We start from the raw sequence: 25894 nt of genomic DNA, 5'->3' as shown, positions 1-25894 counted from the left end.
TTTGTGTTTGTGCTTTTTATACACACAGATTCACAATTAGTATCTTGCCTTTCTCCTTATTATGAGGGAAAAGGGATACAGAATTACATATGAGTTGTGAATACATTCTTTTAAAATTGTTTTAGGTGTATGAGTGTTTGCCTGCATACATTTATGTCCATCGGGTGTTTGCCTGCTGCCTTAGAGTACAGAAAAGGACACTGAGCCCCTTAGAGTTGTAGTTAGAGGCAGCCGTGAGCTGCCATGTGGTGCTGGAGCTGAGCACAGGTCCTCTGCAGGAGCGGCCAGTGCCCTTAAGCATGGAGCCATCTCTCCAGCCTCATTGGTGTATTTTGTATAAGCAAATTTCTACATTGCCACATCATAATAAATGTAGCTGCAGAATAATCCATTCTGATTCTGTAACTTAATTATTCTATGACTTTTCAATGTAATCCACATAATTTATACTTATTTTGTTCCTTTTAAAAAAAGTCTATATATCTGGGTATCGTTAGACATACCTTTTTCATATTTTGGATAATGTGCAAAGTGGAACCTCAGCACTGCACAGCTTGGCAGGTGCGCGTGAGCACATGGGCACATCACGAAGCTGTCTCTCTCCAGTTTACCCTCTCACTTCGGTTTACACCCTTGCTGCACATTATTTTTAGAGGCTATTTTAAAATGAGCCGAATGATGAGCTGGTTCAGTACTGAGCACATCTTCCTGACCCTCTCATGTGTAGACAGCTGTTTTATACCCCAAGGAACAGCAAGGGATATAGCTATATCTATATCTGTATCTCATCTGTATCTATCCATCTGCATCTATAGATACCTGTATAGCTCTATCATCTCGATATAGATTAGATATATCTCAACCTGCCTGCCTTCACAGGCTGTGCTGGCTGTTGTCAACTTGATACGAACTGGAGACACCTGGGAAGAAAGGACTCCAGCTGAGAAATTGCTGTTCTCATGTTGGCATGCTGGCAAGTCCGTGGACCATTGTCTTAATTAATGACTGTGGGAGGGCTCAGCCCATTGATGGCGGCAGGTGCAAGGGCAGGTGGTCCTTGGGTTGTATATGAAAGCAGGCTGAGCAAGCCATGCAGCAAGCCAGCAAACATGTATCTGTACTTCAGGTCCTGCCTTTCTGTTCTGCCTTGAGCTCTCTTGCTGACTTCTCTCTATGATGAACTGTTGCTCTGGCTGTCCTTGAACTAGTTCTGTAGACCAGGCTGGCCTCGAACTCAGGGATCCGCCAGCCTCTGCCTCCCAAGTGCTGGGTTTAAAGGTGTGCTCCATCACCACTTCTGTGTCTTATCATAGTAAAAGAAACCAGACCAGGATACAAACCTTATACTCTATGTAAAATCAAACCATACACTCTATGTAAAATTAAGCCATACACTGTATTTCCTGAAGTATAGGTTCATGCAACATATAAGCAATTTGGGTATCAGTACATGTAATAGAACTGAAAAGTTCCAGCTGGGTGGTAGCGGTGCTCGCCCTAATCCCAGCACTCAGGAGGCAGAGGCAGGTGGGTCTCTGAGTTTGAGGCCAGCCTCTGGTCTACAAAGTGAGTCCAAGATAGCCAAGGCTACACAGAGAAACTCTGTCTTGAAAAACAACAAAACAAAACAAAACAAACAAGTGAAAAGTTCTGGGCTCAAATGCACTTGGGAAATTCTAGACCATCTACTGCATTGGATTTTTTTTTACATATTAAATATTTTTTAAATTAATTTGTTCATATTACATCTTGATTGTTAGCCCTTCCCCTGTTTCCTCCCATTCTTCCCTCCCTCCCACTTCCCCCCTTCTCCCCTCCCCTCTGTCTGTGATTGAGGGAGACCTCCTCCCCCTATATATGCTCTTAGAGTATCGAGTCTCTTCTTGGTAACTTGCTATCCTTCCTCTGAGTGCCGCCAGGCCTCCCCACTCAGGGGACGTGGTCAGAAAAGGGGCACCAGAGTTTGTTTGAGAGTCAGATCTCACTCTCCACTCAACGGTGGAGAATATCATGTTCGTCGGCTAGGTCTTGGTAGGGGTTCGAAGTTTACTGCCTATTTCTCCTTGGCTGGTGCCTTAGTTTGAGGAGGACCCCAGGACCCAGATCTGCCTGTCATAAAGTTTTTCTTGTAGGTTTCCAGGACCCTGTGGGTCCTACTATTTCCCCATTCTTCCACTGCATTGGATTTTTAAAATATTCTTGTTAGTTGCCCTGAAGCGAGAAGGTGCCATCTACTAATTTTGCATTGTTTATTCCACTCCAGCTCTGGCATAGCTCAGCCATGGTAGTTTATGGTTGTTTGAATTTCCAGGTTTGCATGCATTTGGAGTCTTAGGACGACTCTCGGGTGTAGGTGAGCCTAGTATACATGTATTTTATGGGTGGCAAAACAGACTTAGATTGTTTAAAAATTAGTTACATCACAGTCAAGGCCAATAGAATAAAACAGACTTGCTCAAGGGCAGGTCTATTGTGGGAGCAAAACCCAGGCATCCAAGACCTTATCTGTTTTGTTTTATGCTGCCTTCCAGTTCAAGACAAACATTGATCACCATTTTGTCTTCTGCACAGAGGCAGTTAGTGAAAACAGGCGCATGGCATCACAAGACCTTCAGTGGTGCGTGTCTGTGCTGTGCTTGTTGTTTACGATGTGTGCACGGAATGCACTTGCCATGGGGTTTGTGTGATGTCAGAGGACACCTTTGTGCAGTCTGTCCCATCCCTCCACCTTTCTATGTGTCCTGAGGATCAAACTCAGGTCAGCAGGCTTTCAAGGCAAGTGCCAGTCCCTGCAATATGTCTTAAAATCAAGTGACTCGCTCTTTAATTCAGAAAGAGACATTTTGAAATTATAGTATTCAGATGAAAAGACTAGACTTTCAGGAACAATTTATATAGTTCATTACCAGAGACCCAGATGAAGGTTCATGTCCTAATTCATTAGTGCATTCATTTAAAAATAGAAAAAAAAGAAAAGAAAAGAAAAATGAAAAAAAAAAAAAGAAAGAAAGAAACATACCCAAGTATATGGTAATGGCTGTTTTGGAATGGTATATTATACAGCCATTAAAAAGGCTTTCCTCTGTGAATTCGAGGCCAGCCTGGTCTACAAAGCGAGTCCAGGACACCCAAGACCACACAGAGAAACCGTGTCTCGAAAACAAAACAAAACAAAGCAAGACAAAACAAGAGGCTTTCAAGGTAGGGATGGTGGCGTGCACCTGTAATCCCAGCACTCAGTGGACAGAGCCAGGCAGATGACTGTAAACTCAAGCTCAATTTGTTCTATATAGCAGGTTCTATTCTCTTCAGGTAATGCAGGGTGACAAACAAAAAACCTGAATAAGTAAATCAGATTTACAAAAGTTATCTCATGACACACAAAAGATCTAATTACACACATTAAAAACGCACAAGGCACATTCTCTATATTTTTTTTTTACAATAAGCATGTGGCACAGCCACATTCTCTCTCTCTCGCTCTCTTTTTTACAGCAAGCATGTGGCATGTAGCATAACCAGGAAAAAACAGTGGATGCTTTGATCTACCCACTACCTGGTTGACTCTCTGCCCCTTAAAGAGTAGACAGTTGGGCTCTGGTTTCCAGTCACTTTCCGTGTCTGACACAAAAGGCAACTGCTGCAAATTGAGTTCCCTGGAGGTGGATGAGCTGGGTGCCCACGGTTCCTTCAACGCCCTGGTTTCCACGCATGCCCGCTGGCCTGGGGATCTGTCTCTGGATTCCATTGCAAGCGTGGCATTTAGTTAGGACAAAGAGTAGAGAGTGTTTTCTCTAGTCCTCTGCAGGGACAGGATGCGGGGGTGTTTGCATAACCTATGGACTTCTGTTGGAGTGAGCTCTTCTCCGGTGTTCTCTTTGCTTGAAGAATCGTGCACAAGCCCTTTAGCGCGTCCAGAGCCACCTGTGTCTTGAGGACACGGGGTAGTAGCCTGTATTAGAGCAGATCTTTCACACATGACCTCTCTGTGTCTTTACAGCCCCAGACAGAGCAAACGACCTTGGAGGCTTTTGCACTTGAGTTCTCGCAGAGACTGTATGTTGGAAACTAAGCAGGCATTAACTAAACAAGAAAGGGAAGGAATGAATTTAAACTCTTTAAGGCCACAGGAATTTAAACTCTTTAACCTTAAGGTCGGGTAGGTGTACTCAGAGGAAAGGGACAATGAGTCGTTTAACTAGAGTTCGGTGGTGAGACTGGAGACCCAGCTCAGCATGAAGACTTTTGCTATCCCATTCTGTTCTCAGCACCCGGGACGGTGTTAAATGCCTGTAACTCCAGCTCTGGGCGGATCTGACGCCCTCTTCTGGACTCTTCTGGCACCTGCATACTCACATGGGCATATCCGCACAGGCACATTGGCACACCCAAGGGGAAGATTTTTGTTTGTTTTTATTTTTCAAAACAGGGTTTCTCTGTGTAGCCTTGGCTGTCCTGGAACTTGCTCTATAGACAGGGCTGACCTTGAGCTCACATAGATCCACCTGCCTCTCCCTCTGCCTCCAGAATGCTGGGATTAAAAAAACTTGCAACACCCAACCTCACCAGCATACATGTAAAACAACAGCAACAAAAAATGTTTTTAATTAGAAAAGTAGCTGGGTGTGGTGGCACATGCTTTTAATCCCAGCAGTCGGGAGGCAGAGGCAGGCAGATCGCTGTGAGTTCGAGGCCAGCCTGGTCTACAAAGCGAGTCCAGGACAGCCAGAGCTACACAGAGAAACCCTGTCTTGAAAAAAAGAATTAGAAAAGTTTGGTGGTTTTCTCTCTGAAACTCAGACCTCTCAGATCTGGAAGATGGCGGAGGGAGAGTCTTGAGTTTCACCATCTTGTGGATCTGGCTTGGTCTCTTCACCTTCTAGGCCTGAGGGTCCTGCCCACCTTGAAGCTTCCACCTGCTCATCGCTCAAGGTCACGGCGAGGAGGCTGGTCGCACTAGGACACTAGGGGGCGCCAGCTCCCTATGTTTCAAACAGTCTTTTCTAGCGCTTTCTGAGTCCAAACTGCAGCATCTGGCTCTTTTTCACTGCGAGACTGACGAACAACCCAGATAGCTCCCAATCACAGCCTTTGCCATCACAGCTGAAGCCTGCCACAGAACCTCCTAGAAACCATCTTAGCTCTCTGACTTCCCATAGCAACCCAGGTCTTGCTTCACTGGGCAGGAAGGATCCGGTTTGAGACTTAGAAGTCATAGTCCTTTGTTGGGGTGGGCGGTGGGGTGGGGTTAGGTCAGGAGAGGGAGTGCTATACCTTTGGGAGAATTTTATTCTGGAAGCCTGTAGCGACAGAAGAAACAAAGGAACGTCACAGAGCAGAACATTCCCTGGCCCCTGGTTTTAATGGCAGCGTTGGTGGAGTGCCAGGATGATAAGGGAACGTCTTTGCACCTGGTCTTTCTAATGGACCGAGAGGCCTGAGGAGACCTGTCCCGGGGTCTGGTTGTTCTTGCTGGCTTAACCTAGGCTGTGTGCCTCACCACTTCTGTGCCTTAAGCAATGTCTGTGCCTCAGATTCCTTGTGTGGAGCTATCCTAACAGGAGGCAGCAAGGCTCCCAGTGTTACGTTCACCTCTGCACAGAGGGGCTTTTCTATCTCTTCTTTTTCTTTTTTTTTTGTGTCCCACCCCAACATGAATGTGTGCTGTCTTACTGTCACACTCAAAGCTGAGGACCGTGGAGGCTGAGACAGCGGGCCTTGGGAACTCGCTGACTGCCAAGCCTTGCAAAAATGGGATGAGCTCCAGATTCAGTGAGAGACCCTGTCTCACAGCATGGTGCAGTGGCGCACGCCTGCAATCCCAGCACTCAGAGAGGCAGAGGCAGGTGGATGGCTATGAGTTCGAGACCAACCTGGTCTACAAAGCAAGCCCAGGACAGCCAAGGCTACACAGAGAAACCCTGTCTTGAATACACGCACACACACACACACACACACACACACACACACACACACACTACACACGTGAAGGAGGATACCCAACATTGATCTATGGTCTCCACACACACTTGTACATACATGTGCATGTACACACATATACAACACACTACACATCCTCATTCTCTCTCACCTTTCCTTTGTCCTACCATTAAGAGGTAGGCCTGGCGAGGGTGGCACACACCTTTAATCCTAGCACCTAGAAGGCAGAGACAGGAAGATCTCTGTGAGTTACAGGACAGAAAAACCCTGTTTCAAAAAACAAAATGAAATGAACAAAAAAAAAAAAAAAACAAAAACAAAAAACAAAAAACCCCAAAACAGACAAAAAACCCTACCAAGAAAGAGATACTGCATAGACGCTTGTCTACCATCGGAATGAACCATCCCTGATTTTTAGGACGTCTTCCTCTGTAGCCCAGGCAGGCAGCAGCTCCTGTCATATCTTGGCAACCAATGGAAGCAATGAAAGAGAAAAATACTATAAAAAATAAAGCACCCCCTTTGGCAAATCATCACTGCACAGTGCTCAGAGTGGCTGTTTATCACAAATGAAGTCTGGACCATCTTGCTGGCACTGAATCAAACTGGTCCACTCGTGACAGTGACAGGAGGATCAGTGTTTCCCCTCCTAGGATTTGTGGCACTGATGTTCACCTTGGAACTGATTCTCTGATGCTCTTGGAGCCTGAGTGTTTTTTTTTTTTATGCTCTAACCATAAAGGTTTCTTGAGAATATTCCAGAAGTAATCTTTCACAGTAGTCATCAGTCAGTCTGGTCTTCTGATTGAAAATACACCATGGAACTTTGAAAAAGTACAGATGTCTACGCAAGGCAGATGGATTAGGATCAACTCTACAGGTTTTTTTTTTTAATTAAGTATTGAGTTTGGATATCTAAGAACTGGACAGGGATTATATAAACCTTGGCTTATCTAGGATGAAATAGTATGCTGCCATTTTTCTTTGAGAAAATATTCATAATCCATTATTAACCAGAAAAATACAGCAGGATTAAAATACTCAGAATGCAATATGATGATGCTTTCGTTAAACTGTTAGGTGTTTACCTGCATCATTCAGTCAGAAGAGGGCTGAAGAAATGGGTGGGAAAGAGCGCTGGCTGCTGTGGCAAAACCGTTCATTCCCAGGACCCACATGGGGCAGCTCACAACCACCTGTAACTCCAGCTCCAGGGGAGCTGACATCCTCCTCCGGCCTCTGTAGGAGCATGCCCACAGATAGACAAGCAGGCAGGCACGCGCGCGCGCACACACACACACACACACACACACACACACACACACACACGCCTTATTAAATCAATCCTGGAAAGCCAGAAGCTGCTGCTGGTGGCGGTCCCCACACAGTGACTTTCTCTCAGCTTCCCTGGTGCTCCCAGAGTTTGGAGCTTTGCTTATGCTTTAAAACCTCCTCAGTAGATGTTAACAGCTTCCCCTCACGAATGCCATGAGGAGGAGCGAAGGAGGAACGTGGACATGGCCGCTTCCTCCACGCCTGGCTTTTGTTAGCCACTATAGTTCGTCATTACTTTGTTATTCTTTTTTAAAAATATTTTTTATTAATTTATTCATATCACATCTCAATTGTTATCCCATCCCTTGTATCCTCCCATTCCTCCCTCCCTCCCACTTTCCCCTTACTCCCCTCCCCTATGACTGTTACTTTGTTAGTCATAAGCTCAGTGCTCACTGCTCTAGGGGCTGGGCCCCAGACAGACTTTCTCAAGTTCAGCCCTGTGCTGGCTGGTTTTGTGTCAACTTGACACAAGCTAAAGTTGTCTGAGAAGAGGGAACTTCAATGAACAAAATGCCTTCAGGAGGTTGGGCTGCAAGCAAGCCTGTGGGACATTTTCTTAATTAGTGATTGATGGGGGAGGGCCCAGCCCGTTGTGGGTGGTGCATCCCTGGGCAGGTGGTCCTGGGATCTATAAGAAAGCAGGCTGAGTAAGCCAGGGGAAGCAAGCCAGCAAGCAGCACCCCTCCACGGCCTCTGTGTCAGCTCCTGCCTCCAGCTTCCTGCCTGCTTGAGTTCCTGCCCTGACTTCCTTCTGTGAAGAACAGTGATGTGGAAAAGTAAGTCAGACAAACCCTTCCCACCCCAGTTTGCTTTGGTTACTGCGTTTCGTAGCAGGAGTATAAATCCTGACTAAGACAAGTTGGCACTAGGACTGTGGGGCTCTGCTGCGACAGACCTGACCATGTTTTGGGGGAGGATTGGGGAAGGACTTGGAAGAGCCATTGAGTGTTGAGAGCTCAGTGGGGTGATCAGTAGGAACTGGGAAGATAAGAATGTTGAAAGCGGGCTGGAGAGATGGCTCAGCGGGTAAGAGCACTGTCTGCTCTTCCAGAGGTCCTGAGTTCAATTCCCAGCAACCACATGGTGGCTCACAACCATCTATATACTGGGATCTGATGCCCTTTTCTGGCTTGCAGGTATACGTGCAGATGAGCACTCATATACATTAAATAAATAAATAAATCTTTGAGCCGGGCAGCGGTGGCGCACACTTTTAATCCCAGCACTTGGGAGGCAGAGGCAGGTGGATCACTGTGAGTGCAAGACCACCCTGGTCTACAAAGTGAGTCCAGGACAGCCAGGGCTATTGCACAGAGAAACTCTGTCTCGAAGGAAAAAAAAAAAAAAGAATGTTGAAGGCAGTCTCTGGAGGCCTGGCTTGTGAAGTACAGAGGGACACTTGAGAGCCACTTAAAGGCCACCAGGGCCATTTGATATTTTGAGTGGAGAGCCTGTGGTTCTGATCAGCCGAGACTGAGGATACCAGAGCTACCGAAGTGAAACCTTTGCTTTACTGGGACAATGGATGCTGGTCAGCTGAGGCTAAGAAATTAGCAGTGATTGAGAAGAGACCAGCATCACTGAGGCAAAGTCTTCTGGGGACTGTTTCCTCAGGGTCTGTGGTCCACAGGGACCAGGAGCTGAGGTCCAGAGGTGGCCAGGTTGTACCTTGTGTTGCCATTTGAACTTGGGTAGTGTAAGAATAGCAAGGTGGGGCCGGGTGTGGTGGCACACGCCTTTAATCCCAGCACTCGGAGGCAGAGGCAGGCAGATCGCTGTGAGTTCAAGGCCAGCCTGGTCTACAAAGCGAGTCCAGAACAGCTAAGGCTACACAGAGAAACCCTGTCTCGAAAAACCAAAAAATAAAAAAATTAAAAAATAAAATAAATAAACAGTCCCAAGGTGCAAGTGACCCAACACCTTGGAGGAGCCCAGGAGATTGAGTGAATCTGACATTGGACATTGAGTTACTTACACTGTTGGAGTTTGGTTTTGCTTTGTTCAGATTACAACTAGTCCTGCCCTAGTTCTTCCCTCCTGAAATGAAAAAGTATTTATTTTTTATTTTACAGGAGTCCACTGTTCAGAGGCTTTGGAGTTTAAGAGACTGGATTTTAAAAGAGACTGGCTATTTTGCTTGTTTGTTGTTTGTAAGACAGGGTTTCTCTGTGTAGCCTCGGCTGTCCTGGGCTCACTTTGTAGACCAGGCTGACCTTGAACTCACAGAGATCCACTGCCTCTGCCTCCCTGAGTGCAGGGATTAAAGGCGTGTGCCACCATGCCTGGCTTAAGTGTTTGAGTTTTAAGACTGAGACTTTTCAAAGTTTAAATGCTGATAGTGTAATGTTGCTATTAATGTGTGATCTTGGGGGGAAGAACAAGAAAGGAAAGGTTATGGCTTAATAGTGATTTGTGTTTGTGTGTCAAGTTGACAAAGGATCGTTTGCGCTGCATAGCTTTATGTCAATTTGACACAGGTTAAAGTCATCTGAGAGGAGGGAACCTTAATTAAAATACCTCTCCATAAGATGGGCCGCAGGCAACCCTGTAGGGCATTTTCTTAACTAGTGATTGGTGGAGGATGGCCCAGCCCATTGTGAGTGGAGAGAAAGCAGGCTGAGCAAGCCAGTGAGCAGCACCCCTCCACGGCCTCTGCGTCAGCTCCTGCCTCCAGGTTCCTGCCCTGACATCCTTCTGTGTTGAACAGTGATGTGGAAAAGCAAGCAAGACAAACCAAACCCGTTTCTCCCCAACTTGCTTTGGTCATGGTGTTTCATCACAGCAGTAGTGACTCTAAGTAAGGCAAAAAGGTGAAGCGTGTTTCTCTGCAGTTTACAGAGACACCTCAAGGGGTGTCTGAATGTGGTCCCCTTCGGACAGCTCTGGTGAAGGAGTTGACCGGACCTAGGGAGTTCCTGCTGTGTGTGTGTGTGTGTGTGTGTGTGTGTGTGTGTGTGTGTGTGTGTGTGTGTATGTGTTTGAGACAGGAAGGTACACCAGACCCAGAGCTGTCTGATTGGCTACACCATGTGGCTCACCAGCAAGCCCCCAGCATCCTCCAGGCTCTAAGAACTGTCACTTCAGATTCATTTACTCATATCAGCATCCCAAAGCCTTCCCTATTCTATAGATGAGGAAGTGGAGTCTTAAAGGCATCAGTTTTTGTGCTCAAGACCCCAAGGCCTGACCTGGTGCCAGCCCCACCAGGGGCCACTGTGCAAGCTCTGGCTGTGTGGTTTCTTTAGATACCAGAATATTGACCAGAGCCAGGCTGCTGGTGACTTGGCTGCTCAACACTCCGTTTTCTGATGCCAACTTGTTATTTAACCTCAACCTTCCGAAACTGTGCCCTTCATGGTCTCAGCCTCACACAAAGGTACAAACACCGCACAGAATGCATAAAACACAGCCGGCAGCGAATTTCCAAAGCACGTTTCTGGAAAGCCAGGCAGTGTTGTCGAGAAATATCCTTAGGGCAGAGCAGTTAGAGCTGCCACAGAAGTCTGTGGCCTGGGGTGTCTGCTGACCCAGGGAAGCCAGGGCTCTGAGGCTTGAATCTGGCAGTGGAGGTCAGCCAGGGAGAACTTCCGGGCTTTGCTAGCAGTGCAGGGAAAAGCAATGCCTGGCTTGCTCAGTAGCACATGTCTCCCCAATCCCCACGAATGTTTAGACATTTAAAAACATATCCTGATACATTAATATCATCTCAACTTGTCTATTTTATTGAGATATAATTAATGTATAATAAAATTTATGTAAGTTCCCCCCCCCCCTCAGTGCTTGGGGCTGAAATGCAGAGGAGGTGTGCAGTGCATGCTGGGTTAAGTGTGCTACCACTGGGTCACAATCCCCCTCCCCTGTATACTCTCTTAAAGTGAATTTTGAGGGTTTTTTTGTTTTGTTTTGTTTTTTTGTTTTTGTTTTGTGTTTTTTAAGACAGAGTCTCAGTATGTTGACAGGGCTGGTTTCAAACTCGCAGAGATCTGCGTGCCTCTGCCTTCCCAGTGCTTGGGTTAAAGGTGTGGGTTACTATGCCTGACACCAGTTGAGTTTTAAAAATATATATTCTCAGGGCTATTCGACCACTTCTCTCTAATTCTAGAACATTTATATATCACCCCCAGAACGCTGAATTCTCTCTCTGTCTCTGTCTCTGTCTCTCTCTCTCGTGTGTGTGTGTGTGTGTGTGTGTGTGTGTGTGTGTGTGTGCATAAGTACATGACTGCAGGTACCCAAGGAAGCCAGGATGATGAAACATCAGATCCCTGGAGCTCCAGGTTACACGTGATTGTGAGGTACCCTACTTGGGTGTTGGGAACTGACCTCGGGTCCTCTGGCAGGAGCTCTGGTCCGCCCCCCATAGGCTCATGTATTTGAATGCTTAGTCATCAGGAAGTGGCACTACTTAGAAAGATTAGGAGGTGTGGCCTCGTTGGGGCAGCCGTGGCATGGTTGGAGGAAGTGTGCCACTGAGGCTGGGCTCTCTCTCTTCCAGGTGCCTGTGGGTCCTGATGAAGACCCTTCAGCTCCGTCTCCAGATCCGTGTCTGCCTGCATGCCGCTATGCTTCCCACCATGGACTAAGTGGATGAAGCCTCTTAGCTTCATCTAGCCCTAATCAAATGCTCTCCTTCACAAGTCGACATGGTCACATCTCCTCATAGCAACAGAACGGATGTTGACTAAGAAAAGCACTTAACTGCTGAGCCATCTCGCTGGTCTCCATTAAGGTACTATTTTTTTTTTTTCTTCAGTCACAGTGGGAAAGAGGATAGGACTCTTGGTGGCACATAGTAGGAACTTGGCAAGTTTGTTTTTCTTGGTGATAAAGCTCTTATCCCTAAGACTTTCTTCTCCAGGTCAGGGAGTGGGGGTGGGTACCGGAGAAGGATGGGGCGGGAGTCAGGCAGTGCTGTGACACTTGAAAGACTGTGTGACGCCCTGACTTTGACCCTTAGCACTCAAAGCAAACAAAATCCAGAATCTACTGTTCCACCCCGCACCCAAGTCTTAGTACAATTGAAAGGTTACATTAAATGATTCAAGATGAAAATCTATAGCTGGGCTTTTAATTTTTCTTCCTTTCTTTCATTTAGAAAGCCCTGACTTCAAAGGTCTCATGTCAACTGGGTAGATGGGTGAAGGGGCTTTATTTATAACAATTTGATTTAGGAAAAGACAAGGGATATCTTGAATTATATTGTGCCACGAACAATGGCAGCTCAATGGTATTTGATATTCATTTTTTTTTTTTTAGCTCATAAAAATACAGTAAAGAAATTAACAGCTCAGACTGTGGGAAAAGGAGAAACAAAGTTGAAAGCAGGCTATGCGTGGCCAGAACTGATTGTTGACAGAGTGAAAGCAGGGCACTCACAGGCTGAGACATGGCCTCAGTCATGCCTGGGAATCCATAAACTCAGTGCCCCCCACTGACAGAACATGAAAGCTAAAGATCAACGCCGAATCCTGTGGCATTTGCTAAGCCATGGAACAGATTCCCATACCCAAGGGTTACCACTCCAAGTCACACACATTTTGGAGGTTGCAAGTGCTTCTGTTAGTCCAGCAGCAGTGGAAAGATTTACCGTGATAGGAACTCCTTTTCTTTTCATATTCAAGTAGCCAATACAAACATTATCTTCTGACAAACCAGAGGATCAGGTTTAGTGGACTGCTAAAAGCTATGTGTCTAACAGTGAATTAACGGGTTTAAAAGACGTGGTACACCCACGCAGCAGAGTATTATTGGTTGTGAAAAAAAATGGGAGTGCTGATGCCTGCTAATCTGTGAATGGAGCTTTAAAAGGAGCCATTGAGAAAAAGGCATTATTATTATTATTATTATTATTATTATTATTATTATTATTATTATTATTATTATTAACAATGAATGATAGCTCAAACACTAGTTTTGAAACAGCCCTTATCATTTAATTTGGTTGGCTTTGCAACTGTCTCCCTCTCCTCTTTCTCTCTCTACTTTAATACAGTTATGTATTCCATGGACCTAAGACCCCTAGGTCATGCGTGGTTCTGCTAAGGAAAATCCCCATTGGTCCTCATTACCCTCAACCTAAAGGCAGGCGCATCACCCAGCTCCTGTTTCCAGTGTGCTCTGCAGCACTCCCACATCAGCCCAGCACACGAGGCCTCTCAGCACCTCACTTCCACCGTGCCTTCTGCTTTGTGTGTCTTGGGCTTCTTACCGAAGGCTGGTCACAGGTGTCGTGCGGAGACTGTGTCCTGAGGGATACGCCCTTGCTCCAGGCCCTGGAGCAGAGAACAGCTTCCCAGACTTGGAAGGGAACCCAGAAAATCTGTGGACATGTTAATTCCACTCAGGGCTCCAGCTAGGCTGTGCCTGGAGGGATTCCGGAAGGGAACAATTTTGTGCTTTCTATTGGAAGACAAAGACTGGATTTAACGATTGGGTGTAATCTGGATATAATATGATTCTAGAAATTTCTCAAGGGACTGGTTTACAAAACACATTGACTTTGAACGAGGTGGGGGACGGCGTGCAAACGTTATTTTTAAAATCACCTTTTAAATTTCTTTAGAGAAATAATGTTTTGTTCATTATAAATTTAGAAAGTTCCAAGAAAGTTCCAAGAATGTATAAAGAGAATAAAAGACTCCCCCAGTTCCGGGCCCCAGGGGGCATTCTCTTGGTAATCTGGGCACACACATTATTTATAACAATGGATCCGGCTCTAGGCTGCCCACTTTTAAATTAAATGAAACTTCTGTGGCCCGCCATTAGATGGGATTTTGCCACCTTTGACTGGAGTGATTCATTCCCACATGAGGAGCAATTTCACGTTTGTTCCGCTTCTTTGCCTTTTTGGTGGAGAAAAGGGCAAAAACGGACAAAGCAAGAATGATTCCCGGAACCTTGGTTCCGGGACTCGCCGGGGTGGGAGGTGGCTATGGCGCCCCTCGGCTCTTCTCTCCTCCCCACAGTTCTAAGAGGCCTTGGTCACTGTGTCCCCTTGGGGTCCAGTAAGATGATCTTGTAAGATGTGGAACTTTGTGACCGTTGAGTTTCTCCTTGTCCCTTCTTTGTCCTTCCGTGAGTGTTTCAGAGCCTGAGGGACCGCGCCTGTGCTGTTCCCTGGTGAGCAGCCAGCACAGCGCCTGGCAGAGCACCGAGCTCCAGTAAGTACTCACTAATGAATGGATGGATGAGTTGCTCAGGAATGATGCCCTTTATTATGGAAATGGGCAGACCATGTGGTCGTCTTCTGGAAGCATCAAATAGGCGTTCTATATTTAGGTTCTTGGAATCGGAACACCGGTGGCAACACAAGAATCATCACACTTTAAGCCTAAACGGAAAGCGTCTACCTCCTTTACAGTCCTGCCTAGTCTTTGCCGTGGTCCCAAGGGGAGGTGCTATTTACCAACTGCGGTCCCATTCCTGGCCCCCACATCCCGAGCCCCTTCTGCTTTTCAGACACCCCACTTTCTACTCGGAAAATTCACCCCACGTCCTTTCGGGCAAGTTTAGAGGAGACTTTCCTCAAACTTCAGTGTTCTTTAGACTTGCCCTGGGCTGAGGCAACCACACTTCAGATAATTTTGGGGCTGATTTGGAGGCAAGTGGTCTGCTTGAGATATTCAAGCAGAAGATGATGCAGGAAGAGGCCGTTAGGACACTCACCAGCCTCTGCTGGCTCCTTTGTGCCTAAGGAGACCAGGAAAAACATCTCTACAGCTGTCCTGAGCCTAGAGCTTTACATAAATTATCTTCTTTAATTCTCTTTAGGCCCCAATATGATAGGTCCTGTTATTAATTCTATTTGACTAGGGAACTGGCCTAAAGCTTTACATAAATTATTCTTTTTTAAAGTGAGACTTAGTTTTAAAAGTATATTCCTTTGAAAGTACATTTCTGTATTGTACAGTGTTCTCCATGATGTAATAGAGTAACACATTGGAAGAAAACATGCCTCAGAAGTTAATGGTTAGGGATTAACAGTTGCCACTCCCCCGGTTTCAAATACTGAATTCTTTTTTTCTTTAATTGAGAATAGAATTTTCTCATATAGTATAGTCTGGTTAGTTCCTGCTCCCTCCACAGCTCCCAGTCCCTCCTCACCCGGCCTCCCACCCAGATCCACCCCTTTTCTGTCTCTCATCAAAAATCAGGTTTCTTAAAAAAAAAAAAAAAAGATTCATTTTATGTGCACTGATGTTTTGCCTGCTTGTATGTCTGAGTGAGGCTGTCAGATCCCCTGGTACTGGAGTTACACAGTTGTGAGCTGCCACGTGGGTTGTGGGAGTTGAACCCAGATCCTCTGGAAGAGCAGCCAGTGCTCTTAACTGCTGAGCCATCTCTCCAGCCCCAACAAACAAGTTTCAAAGGGAGTAATAAAATAAGATAAAACAAAAACTAGCACGTCAGAATAGGGCAAAACGAACAGGAGGAAAAGAGCCCAAGAAGGGCTGGAGAGATGGTTCAGAGGTTAAGAACACTGTCTGCTCTTCCAAAGGTCCTGAGTTCAATTCCCAGCACCACATGGTGGCTCACAACCATCTATAATGAGCTCTGGTGCCCTCTTCTGGCCTGCAGACAGAATACTGTATAAATAATAAATAAATCAATCTTAAAAAAAAAAAACAAAACAAAACCCAAGAAAAGGGACAAAAAACAGATATCAATGCAGAGACCCACTTGTTCTCACGCTCAGGAACTGGAAGCCATATTATATGTGCAAAAAATTATATATATTTTTTCTCTTATTATCCCATAAGAAAAAATAAGATAAATTTAAAAAGAGAAGGAAAAAGATAAAATCCCTTACATGACAGTATAAAGCAAGGAATCCCCAAAGCTGCCGTTGAGTTTGCTTTCTGCCAGCCAGCTACTGCTGGGTGTGCAGCCTACACTTTAGAGCAGTCTGTTTCCCCTATGTGACTCCCTTTAGAGGAAACCAAAATGTCATTTTCAAGTGGTGAGTTGGAGGTAGCTTCTGGGTTGTGGATGGGAGCACATGGTCACTTCTTTCAGCTTTAGGCCCCATACCCCTGAGCAGTCCCTGTAGACGCTGCCACCATCCCTGTGCACGCTACCACGGTCCCTGTGAGTTCACCGGTGGTTTTGTCCTGTGGATTTGGAAGACCTTGCTCTCTTGGTGCTCTCTGTCCCTCTGGCTCTGATACTTTGTCTCCTCTTCTGCAGGGCTCCCTTAGCCCTGGTTGGGAGGGGGATGCTGATGAAGACATTCCATTTAGGGCTGAGTGGACCAAGGTGTCTCACTTTATGCATCATGTCTGGCTGTGGGTCTCTGTATTTGTTCCCATCTGCTGCAAGAGGAAGCGACTCTGATGGTAGCTGAGCTGTGAGAATAGCAGAACATCATTAGGGGTTATTTTATTGTTTGGGGTTTTGTTTGTTTGTTGGCTTTTTTGCTTTGCTTTTTGTTTTTTGTTTGTTTTTGTTTTAGCAGTAGCATTTGGTTTTACCTTAGGTCCTTGAGCTTTCTTTCCTATCAGACTCTGTGCGCCTGGTTTTATGTTGAGGTATTTTGCACCCATTTGGAGTTGACTTTTGTGCAGGGAGGTAAGTATTGGTCTATTTGGATTTTTCTACACACAGCCATCTAGTTTGACCAGCACCAATTGTTGAAGATGCTGTTGCTGTTGTTTTCTGTGTGTATTTCTGGCCTCTTTATCAACAATTAGGTGCCTATACGTGTGTGGATTTAGTTTATGTCTGCATCTTCAGTTCAATTCCACAAATCAACATGTCTGTTTTTGTGCCAGTACTATGCTGTTTTTTTTTCTTACTCTGTAGTACAACTTGAAATTTGGGATGGTGACATATCCTGTGGTTCTTAGCTATTTTGGTTGTCTTGTTGTTTATTTCTTTCCATATGAACATAGAAATTGCCCTTTCAAGATTTGTGAAGAATTGTGTTGGAATTTTGATGGGAAGTGTCTTGAATGTACAGATTGCTTTTGGTAGGATGGCCATTTTCACCATGTTGATCCTATTGATTCTATCAAGTGTAGGAGGCTTTTGCATCTTTCTGATATCTTCCTCAATTTCTTTCTTCCATGCCATGAAGTTTTTAATATACAAGTCTTTCATTTGCTTGGTTGGAGTTACTCCAAGATATTTTATATGACTTGAGGCTATTTTGAAAGGTGGTGTTTCCTTGATTTCTTTCTTGGGCCATTTGCCACTTGTATACAGGAAGGCTAATGATGTTTGAGAGTTAATCTTTGCCGAACATGGTTCTCAGCTGTAGGAGTCCCCAGGGGAGTTGGCATCACTTATGAGGACTATCCCACCATCTACAAATAGAGATACTTTGACTTCTTCCTTTCCAATTTGTATCCCCTGATCCTCTTCAGGTGTTGCATTGCTCTAGCTGAGACTTCACATACTGTCTTGAATAGATATGGAAATGGTGGGCAGCTTTGTCTTGTTCCTGGTTCTAATGGACTTCCTTTGCTTTTTCTCTCCATTTAAGTTGATGTTTGCTGTAGGCCTGCTGGACACTGCCTTTATTAATTATGTTGTGGTATGCCCCTTCTATCCCTAATCAATCTAGGGCTTGTCTTATGAAGGTTACTTGGATTTTGTCAAAGGCCCTTTTATGCATCGAATTAGGTGATCATGGTCTCCCACTCCATGCCTCGCCCCCACCTCAAGACAGGGTTTCTCTGTGTAGCCTTGGCTGTCCTGGACTCACTCTGCACACCAGGCTGGTCACAAACTCAAGAGTTCCACCTGCCTCTGCCTCATGAGTTCTAGGGCTAAAGGTGTGTGCCACCACCAACTGCATGATCATATGGTTTTTGTCTTTCAAAAGATTTTATTTATTAATTTACAAGTGTGGAGTTATTCCTGTGTCTCTGGGATGAAGCCTATTTGATTATAATAGATGATCTTTTTGATATGCTCTTGTATTCATGTTGCAAGTATTTTATTGAGAATTTTTGCATCTAGGTTCGTTAGGGAAATTAACTGTTAGTTCTTTCTTTGTTGCGTCTTCATGTGGTTTGGATGTACGGGTAACTGTGGCCCTATAAAAGAAGTTGGGCAATGTTCATTTTGTTTCTACTTTGTGGAAAATGTGAGGAGTATTAATTGAATTAATTATAAAAAGTAATTGGCATTTAATTCTTTAAAAGTCTGATAGACTTCTGCACTAAAACCATCCAGCCTGGACTTTTTTGCTTGGTAGACTTTTAATTACTGCTTCTATTTCACTAGGAGTTACAGATCTGCTTAAATTGCTTCTCTGATCTCAATTTAACTTGGTAAATGTTATGTATTGAGAACATTGTCCATTTCTTTTAGATGTTCCATTTTGGTGGTATTTCTTTATGACTCTCTGGATTTCCTCAGTGTGTTTTATATCCTCCTTTCATCTCTAATCTTACTAATTTTGATATTCTCTCTCCTTATTTTAGTTAAGGGTTTGTCCATCTTATTAATTGTTCTCAAAGAACCAGTTCTGTTTCGTTGATTCTTTCTATTGTTTTGTTTTTGGTTTTATTTTATTGATTTCATCCCTGAGCTTGGTTGTTTCTTGCCATCTCCTTCCTATGAGTGTGATTTCTTTTTGTTCTGGATCTTTCCCATGTGTTGTTAAGTTACTAGAATGAGGGGCTGGAGGGATGGCTCAGAGGTTAGGACCCCTTCCAAAGGGAGTTCAGTTCCCAGCAACATGGTGGCTCACAGCCTGTGAGATCTGGTGCCTTCTTCTGGTGTGCAGGCACACATGCAGGCAGAACACTGTATACATAATAAATAAAAGTTTTTTTTTTTAAGTTACTAGTATGAGATCTGTCGTAATTTTTTTTTTTTAATGATCTTAGCCTTTAATGCCATTTCTCCAGCCTCCGTTTTTGTTGTTTGTTTGTTTTTGGGTGTGTGTGTTTTGTTTTTTTAAAATGTAGGCGCTTAGTGCTAGGAACTTGCCTCTAAGAGCTGCCTTCATCATGTCCCATAAGTTTGGGTAGGTTGTGCATTCACTTTCATTCAACTTTAGAAAGTCTAACTTCTTACTTTTTGTCTTGACCCATTTGAATTCAGTACAGAGTCATTCAGTTTCCATGAGTTTGTACATTTTCTGTTATTGTGGGTATCCAGCTTTAACCCATGGTAGTCAGGCAGAATGCAAGGTGTTGCTTCAATTTTCTTGTGTTCCTTGAGACTTGCTTTGTGTCTGAGTATGTGGTCAGTTTTGGAGAAAGTTGCATGAGGTACTGAGAAGATATACTATTTTGTGTTTGGGTGAAATGTTCTGTAAATATCTTTTAGATACATTTGGTTTTTAATGTCACTTAGCTCCAGCATTTCTCTGTTTAGTTTTAGTCTGGGTGACATGTCTGGTGGTGAGAATGGGGCATTGAAGCCTCCACTATCAGAGTGTGAGGATCAATATATGATGTAAGCTGCAGTAGGGTTGCTTTTATGAATGTGGTGCTCTTGTGGTTGGTCCATAGATGTAAGAATGGAAATGTCATCTTGGTAGATTTTTTTTTCCTTTGAGTATGTATTGTCCTTCTCTATCTCTTCTGATTAGTTTTGGTTCAAAGCCTATTTTGTATGTGTGTGTGTGTTTCAAGACAGTGTTTCTCTGTGTGGCCCTGGCTATCCTGGACTCACTTTGTAGAGTCCTGGCCTTGAACTCATAGCGATCCACTTGCCTCTGCCTCCAAAGATCGTCACCACGCGTGGCTTCAAAGCCTGTTTTGTCAGATATTAGAATGGCTACACCGGCTTGCTTTTTAGGTCCATTTGCTTGTAATATCTTTTCTATCCTTTTGCCTGTGGTGACGTCTGTCTTTGATGTTAACATGTGCTTCTTTGATGGAGCACAAGGATGGCTCTGTTTCTGCATCCATCCTGTTGGTCTGCATCTTTTTATTGGGGGAATTGAGGCCATTGCTATTGAGAGACAGCAGTGAGAAATGTTTGTTGATTCCTGTTATTTTGGTGTGTGTGTGGGTGTGTGTGTGGGTGTGTGTGTGTGTCCTCTCCTCTGATCTGCTGGTGTGGGATTATGTATTTCTTGTGTTTTCTTGGGTATAGTCTTCCTCTTAGTGCCTTCTGTGGGGCTGGATTTGTAGCTAGACATTCTTGCACTTAGTATTGTCATGGGACTTCTCTATCTATTGTGACTGAACGTTTTGCTGGGCTGGATGTTCTGAGCTGGCACTATGGTCTCAGAGTTTGTAGAAATCCTTCCCTTCTGGCTCCTAGAGTCCACTGGGAAGTCAGGTGTCCTTCTAATAATGTTTGCCGTTATATGTTACTTGGGTATTTTTTCCCTTGCAACTTTTTGTTAGCATATAGGTAGCTCCATTAGCCTGCCTCTAGGTTGCTTATCAACCTATGATGTCATTGCCTGCCAATGCCAGGTCTGTCATACTATAAAAGGGCCAACTTGCTACCTGTCTCTTTCTTACCCCACCTCTCTCTAAAAGGTGCCCATGACCCCCATGTCCATCTCTGTCTCCTCTTTCTCACTGTCTCTCTGTCTGTCTCTTTTCTACCTTCATGGCCCATTCAGGCCCTAACTCTTCTTCCCAAATAAAATCACCTATCGATTGCCTGGCATCCCATTCTTTTTTTTTTTTTAAACAGATCTTGCCTCAGGTTTATTTGTAGGAACAGCATACGACACTAGTCATCTGTAAATAGTGTGTAGGTAAGTGTGTCACACAAGTCCATCTGTCTTCACATTGGCAGAAGCCTTCTCTACGGGGCCTTCACAGGGGCCTGGGCACTTTTGAGAGCCTGAGCTGGAGCTGCAGCCTCTGCCTTGGTTTGAACCTTGGCCTTTGGTTGGCAGAGTCTACAATCCTTGGCTATGTAGCTTCGAATCCTCTTCCTAATCTTAGGATGAGCGTTGGAAGCAAGCTGGCTGAGTGTGCATCTGGGGCCCTTTGGCATCTTGGTCTTAACGGCCTTAGGCCTCACAAGGGCTTTGATGGCCTCTGCACGGCACTCACTGCCTGTGTGTTGTTTGCCTGCGTCTCCTTCAGGCCTTTCTTGTTGTGCTTCTTGGCAAAGCGCCATGTTCCTCAGGAACTTGGGGTCAACCCCCTTAAGAGATTCGTATCTTTGTGATCTGAGTTTCTCAGTGCCATTTACAGGACTGATTGTGTGTGGTGTGGTTTTTGGACTTGGCCATGTCTGGGCATGGTAATCTATGGCTTGCATCTCATCCTTAATGACAACACTTTTAAGACTCTTTCTTTGTTCTGTATGTTTAGTGTTTTGATGATTGTGTACCCATGGGAATTTCTTTTCTGGTCCAGTCTACTTGATGTCATGCATGCCTCTTGTACGTTTATAGGCATCTCCTTGTGTAGGTTAGGGGAATTTTCTTCTATAATTCCATTGAAAATATTTTCTGAGTCTTTGACCTGGGATTCCTCTATAACTATCATTCTTAGATTTGATCTTTTCACAGTGTGTTCCACATTTGCTGAATGTTTTGTCTCAGGATGTTTTTAGATCTAACATTTTCTGTGACCAAGGTACCCGTTTCTTCGACTGTGTCTTCAATGCCCGAGACACTTCTACCTGTTGTGTTCTGTTGATGAGGCTTGCCTCTGAGGCTCCTCTTCGAGTTCCTGAATTTTTCAGTCCCCGATTCCCCTCTTTAAATAGGTTTCTCTTTACTAATTCTAGTTGTTTCACTTTCAGGTCTTGAACTATCTATTCATTTCCTTCCACTGTTTGTGTTTTCATAAATTTTTAATAAAGGGCTTATTAATTTCCTTCTTAAGGACCTCTTTCACACCCATAAAGGCTATTTTAAGGTCTTTATCTAGTGCTTCAACTATGTTGTGACTGTCAGGGCCTGCTGTGGTGGGGCTGCCGGGTTCTAGAGAAGACACCTTGTGCTGGCTGTTACTGGCTGTGTGTTTATGCTGGTATCTAGGCGTCTGGGTTTGGGGTGATTGTAGACAAGACACCTGGTCTTGTCTTGGCGGGTGGATGTTCTGTTCCTTGGTTTCTGTTGCTCTCTCTGGTTCTTAGGAGGGTGTGGTGGCTGTGTAGGGAATTCTCTGGACTCCTGACAGGTGTGGTCACTGGGGTTTCCAGGTAAAATGTGTCTCTGGGAACTGGGAGGTGACACTTAGGAATGAGGATGGGCTGGGGGAGGGGGCTTCCTCAGGGGGCAGGAAAGCAGGGTGTTCCACCAGGATCTGCTTAGTCATCTGGGAACGGGGGCAGAGAGTGAGGAGAGGCCACGGATAGGTAGTCTGCCACAGAGCTGGGGATGAGGCTGGGGGATCGGATTCGGAGGAGGAGAGAGAGTGAGGCTCTGCAGCTCTCCTACCTGCTGGCCTCCTCGCTCCTCTGGCAGGCTTGGCCTGCAGGTTCACAGGGACTTACCTCCTGCAGCTGGGGCCTGGGATAACAGGATGAGTCCAGAAGAAGCTTAGAAGAGAAAATGTGTATGAGCCACAGGGTTGGGGTGTGTGTAGGGGGTGGGTGGGTGGGGCTCAGCAGGTGGTCTGCTACAGAGTTGGGAGTGAGGAAAGGAGGAAGAGCCTCTCTACTCCCTGCAGGTTCCCAGGGAGTTCCTGCTGAGACTGAGGACTAGGATAAAGCTATGAGTGAGGGAGAAGGAAGGTTGGGGAGGATAGGGCTTTGGGATGAATTGGAGATGGGGGGCAGGCAGGGAGGAAGGTGAGGCCAAAGCAGGTGGTTGCTATGGAGCTGGGGCTTGAATTTGACAAGAAGAGGGAAAGGTGAGGGATTTGTAGTCAACCTGTCTGTTTCCCTGGCCAGTTATAAATGATCTTCTTTAATTCTCCTTGGAACCCAGTGTGGTAGGTCCCATTTGACCAGGGAGCCAAGGTTCTTATAAGTATGACCGCTTAGCCATTTAGCGTTGCTTGTATGTGTGTGTTTTCAGGGCCGACCACCTGGTGTAATCTATTAGGGGATTCATCTCTGGGAAAGGCTAATTCTCCCTTTCTCGGTAGGACTGTAGCTCTTCATCTAGGGGAGGGGCCTTTGGAGACCTATCCCTGTCATATTAACATGTCTATTGGTGATATCACTGGTTAAGTCTTTTGGGCAGCCATATTGAGGTTGCATGATTGTGCTTTCCCTGTCATTTCTAGGAGACTCACGACGTTTCTGAGCCTTGGGTGGGTGTGTTGTAGATGTTCCAGTTGGAGCTAGAGATCCCAGGATCAGTTGCTATTTGTATTTTGACCAGTTGTGACTTAAAAAAAAAGAAAAAAGAAAAAAAAAGATCTCTAGAAAGACAGAGTTTTTTGTTTGTTTTTGTTGTTGGTTTTTTGTTGCTGTTGTTTGTTTGTTTGTTTCTTCGAGACAGGTTTTCTCTGTGTAGCCTTGCCTATCCTGGACTCACTTTGTAGACCAGGCTGGCCTTGGACTTTCAGAGATCTACCTGCCTCTGCCTCCCAAGTGTTAGATTAAAAGTGAGCATCACCATGGGCTGCTAAAAGACTGTTCATTAAGAAAGGGAAAATACTCAATGAACAGACCGGGCTAGAGAGATGTGGGAAAAGCCTGGGAGTCACAGCTCTCTCACACATGTGGGCTTTCCTGGAGAATGCTATTTTGTGTATGTAGCTCAGGTGGGAAAGAGGGGTTAGTCTTTCTGTCCACTGGGTTCTTCGTTCATGTATCAATCATGATGCTTTTACCAATCTCTCTCTCTCTCTCTCTCTCTCTCTCTCTCTCTCTCTCTCTCTCTCTCTCTCTCTCCCTGCCTAAGCAGGATGGCAAGACTTTCCCCCTGTTGATTTGAGTGGAGGCTTTGGATTTTCTGTAGGAGAGCACGGCTGGAATTCCTGTATCACAAGGACTCTAGTTTGAAGGCCTTCTTTGTCCTAGAAGACACAAATATAAATATTTAAGCAGAGTGACAGGATGGTGATGATGCTCTGGCCCCAGAAAGGGTGAGATGCAGGAGAGCCATGGCCAGGTCTGCGCAGCCCGTTGTTAGTGTGATTCCCTTGAACTGTTAGAAAACCAAATAAAATCAAAACCAGAGCAACACACTGAGGGCTATATGTTAAGACCGTGGCAGGAAGTAGAAGAACAAGCAGTAGTGCTGAGGAGGCGTTGACCTCAAGCAGCAGTGCTGAGGAGGCGTTGACCTCAAGCAGCAGTGCTGAGGAGGCGTTGACCTCAAGCAGCAGTGCTGAGGAGGCGTTGACCTCAAGCAGCAGTGTTGAGGAGGCGTTGACCTCAAGCAGCAGTGCTGAGGAGGCGTTGACCATCACCAGTCTTTCTAACTGGCTATACTTTGTGCTTTAGTCAGATTTGAAAGCCTTTCTTATAGCTTTTGCTAAGGTCAGCTGGGGCTCTTTGGGGAATTCCTCACAGAGACTTAGGAAGAACCACTTAGGAAGAACCCCTTGGCTCGCCTGGTCTTCCTTTAACAATTGTGCCAGTGGCTGTGATGGCTTGCAAAGTGTGGCTGACCATGTGACTTCTCTTGGAAGCCCTGAAGACATTTCCCTTAGTGTTGACCCTCCTCTTTGAAGAATGTCCTCTGTGGTCTCTCTGACCTCTCTGACCAAGAGGACAGACAGGTGGCTCACTAGAGGTACAGAAGGCATTGAGAAATGTCCCCTCATGCCCCAGAACCTAGATGACCTAGGGTCATGGGCCACACATTGGCTGCTGCCCTAGCCCCCGTATCCTTATTACCTGTGTTCTCCGAGGACAGTTACTGAACACCTGCAATGTCAGTCCCTTCAGTATTAAAGAACAAACTGTTTTAAAATTTAGCTGTGTGTAACACTGAGATAAAGCTTACAGGAGCCTTTTAAATGAAACTTTCTTAAGACTCAAATTTTAAATTAGATGCTTGATATACTCTGTAGAAATTATAGGCAATTAACTTGATAAAATATAAAGTCTTTGTTCTGTAAGCCTATTAATTACTTCGGGAGAGCTGAAAGCACAAAGCTAAGCCATGGCTCCAGTCTTTAGAGTCTAGGACTAGCAGAGCCCTGAGGAGCTTGCCTCAGGTGGGGAATAACTGTCCACAAATGAGAGACTGTACCCTGCGGCATGAGCCAGGCTCCAAGAAGGAGTTAATTTCCCTCAGGCAACGGGGGGGGGGGGGGGGGGGGCAGGGGGGGGGAATCTCTTCAGACCACATGTAGAATTGAGGTTGAGGCAATGAGTAACCAGATAACATTTGATTTAAGACTGCTTACGTACATATGCCATTTAGGTTTTTCTGTCTTAAGAGTTTTAGTTACATTGTGGAATAAAAGGAATTTGGATTCACAACACTTATAATTATTTGACCATTTACTTATAAACAATACAAGAACATGTAAACAATACAGGAACATAACCACATGCAAACATACATACACATTTAGCCATATAGAAGCACGATTTTAAAATCAAAGATTTCCTGTGCCTTAATTTAGACTGTTGATTTTCAATAGAATTAACCACCCCTAATCTTACATCTGTACTTTTAAAGATGACTTTTTGTTTGTTTGTTTTGTTTTTGTTTTTTCGAGACAAGGTTTCTCTGTATAGCCTTGGCTGTCCTGGAACTCTCTTTGTAGACCAGGCTGGCCTCGAACTCATAGGGCTCTTAATGGAAGCTCTATAAATTTAAAGACAC

The 25894-nt window shown here is 45.1% G+C and overlaps 1 long non-coding RNA gene across 1 annotated transcript in view; it reads left to right on the top strand.

Moving 5' to 3' along the window:
* Positions 1 to 7915: 7915 nt before the first annotated feature.
* LOC311608364 overlaps positions 7916 to 25894 on the top strand; it is a 56509-nt gene continuing 38530 nt past the window's right edge. Inside the window, exons 1-2 of the long non-coding RNA XR_014782930.1 lie at positions 7916 to 8054; positions 11774 to 12007. This is a non-coding gene — a long non-coding RNA (uncharacterized lncRNA). The remainder of the gene's footprint in view (positions 8055 to 11773; positions 12008 to 25894) is intronic.

Source organism: Acomys minous (assembly GCF_964271855.1).
Source record: "Acomys minous genome assembly, chromosome: 11".
In the NCBI taxonomy this organism is placed as follows: Eukaryota; Metazoa; Chordata; class Mammalia; order Rodentia; family Muridae; genus Acomys; species Acomys minous.
Note: the sequence above shows the minus strand (reverse complement) of the source record. Positions and strands in the feature narration are given on the sequence as shown.